Consider the following 2,589-nt stretch of genomic DNA (forward strand, 5'->3'; position numbering starts at 1 on the left):
CATAATTTAGTTTTATATAATCAGTGTTTCGATTCTTTGTGAGCCAAATAAGGACTTGTTCTGTTATTTGTATTGAAACTTTTATTTACATCTGAAAAGGTTTCGACTAAATTGTTATTCCTGTTTTTTTTATGAGGAACAAAATATATTATAACGTGAAACGAAAGAGACAATACGATGCTTATAATTCTGATGGAAAGTTAGGCAGAATGAAAGCGCAGAGACAGGAAAAAATACTTGCATCAAAGTACTGACATATAAAATAAAAAAGACTATGGTTATGAGTTACCGATTGTCTTTAACAATTTTGCATAACTCGAGTACGAATTTTCCTTCCTTGTACTTCTGCGATGGCTCAACAGCTTGTTCATACTTCCAGTCTAATACCTCGTTGCAATCCACACAGTATATGTCATCAATTGTGTGAAGGCCAGTTGTGAGATGTTTTTCTTCATTGGTTCCAACAACATTACTCACATGAGCAAAAAAGAAAGCTTTGCCTTTCTTTGACTGGAATTTGGTAGAGATGATATCATCCTGAGATGAGACATGTCTTTGACATTTGTAGCAGATGTAAGAGTGATGTTTGACTGTGAGCTCCTCAGTCTCTCTTTGAGCTTTCTCTAAGCTATCTTTCAATTCACGAATTTTGCTTTCTGCCTCTTACCGAGCAGTACGCACCTCCTCCTACTGCTTTTCAAGACTATGCATGGTATTGTACATCTTAGATTCAACCATTTCAGTTATTCACCTGTGTTCCTCCTTGAAAGAGAACCTCTGCAGTTGTTCCTTCAACTCAGCTACCCCTTGCTTTAAATCTTCGAGCAAAGAACTAACCTCCAATGAGTCATTATGAAGCTTCATCTTCTTCACTTCCTCAAATAATTCACTCGTATATGATTTTCCACCAGTCATTTGTACAACCATATTCACATGGAAAAGAAATTCCCTCAATTGTTCAGCTTTCTTCGTTGGTTCTTCAGTTTTATTATCGAAAAGCACCGTCTATTCCCACACATCTTAAGAACTTCCTTTAAATCCTCACGGCAGGAACAATCTAAGTGATCATTCAAAGAGTCATTATCTTCTAGCTTATCCCCTCCAGTTTAGACCACAATTACATAATCACTAATTTTGGTCCCAAAGAGCTTCTTAAGGTACTGGATAGCAGCCCGTTCTTCTTTTGAAAATCTAGTTCGTACAGACAACAAAAAGAACAACGTGGACACCATCATCGGCCAAATCAATGCATTTACGAATTTCATTTCAAACTAATCTAGATTCAGCATTAAAATCAAATCCAGGGGTATTGATCAAATCAAGAATCTGCCCATGTTTTAATAGAGTCCTCTAAATTTCAAAAGTTCTTGCAACACCACCAGAGCTAGACCTCAACTGGGATACATTTCTACCAAGAATGTTATTGCCTGTGGTACTTTTTCCTTCACCTATACACCCAATCATATGTAGTGTCTGAGCGTCATTTGCAATAAACTCCCAATAATCACTGACTGGACTTCCTCCCATCTTATCTTATCGGATCAAATTACCTTAGGCAATAGGTCACCTAGAGAGAGTGGGGCTCTTGTTATTCCTGTTATACATATTCAAATTTATATAAATGTATTGTTTACCTTTAGTTACTGTGATTTACTTAGAAAATTGAAGTGTTTTGGAGTTTGGACATATAAACGATGTAGTAATATAAATAGTTATATATTCTGCTACTTAAAGGAGAAAGTAATATTATTTAATTAGATTAATATAGCGGTGTATGTTTATTAAGATTAGCGATTTCAAATTTTGTTAGTTCTTTCTTTATGCATTACTTTGAGACTGCGAGTTACTCATTTCTAAATATAAAATGATGCGAGTAAATCGTCCTGAACTATTGAACAAAACCACAACGATTGCTTAGTGATATTTTTACATATAGTATATAGCAATTGCCTGTAGTTTCCAGAAACCTCCCTGAAGTGATCATATGTTAGATTATTGGTATCAAAGTTTCCAACAAATTAGTCGTATTAGGCTCATGCTCATTTTGAGTTCCAGTATATTGATATGAATCTTGCATTTATCCACCAATATTCTTCTTGTTAGCTTTAGGACAAATGCACATGAGCCTAGTGGAGAAAGTCTTTCCATTCATCTTAGTCATAGCATGTAAGTGATATCAACTGCCAAATCTTTGACGAATATAGTGTATTCATGAGTATTACCTAAATATTTTTCACCTGAACAAATTGATGCCCAGTTTAGCCTAAACATTTGCTCAATATTAGGCATCAAGGTTTTGCAGCTGGATGACTATTAAACACTAGTTATGTACCTCACTTTTCTTGTTGCTTCTCTCATGGAGTGACTTTGTGAGGTAAACTATAGGGTTCTGTAGTTTAGACATATATGCAATATATCATATAGTTCTGGAGGACAATTGTGAGTTAGCGATTTCTAATTTTCTTGGCTCTTTTTTGTTTTGTATTAGTTGAGGCTGCGATGAAAGAAATAAGGAAGATACAAGAGTTATTCGCTGCTCAACAATCACATGTCTCACCTACGACATCGCCCGTGTCAACTGAATGACCA

The 2,589-nt window shown here is 35.4% G+C and overlaps 1 pseudogene; it reads right to left on the bottom strand.

Moving 5' to 3' along the window:
* Positions 1-285: 285 nt before the first annotated feature.
* Positions 286-1,527, bottom strand: LOC125851309 (immune-associated nucleotide-binding protein 9-like; annotated as a pseudogene).
* Positions 1,528-2,589: the final 1,062 nt, after the last annotated feature.

Source organism: Solanum stenotomum, unplaced genomic scaffold (genome assembly GCF_019186545.1).
Source record: "Solanum stenotomum isolate F172 unplaced genomic scaffold, ASM1918654v1 scaffold24010, whole genome shotgun sequence".
NCBI lineage: Eukaryota > Viridiplantae > Streptophyta > Magnoliopsida > Solanales > Solanaceae > Solanum > Solanum stenotomum.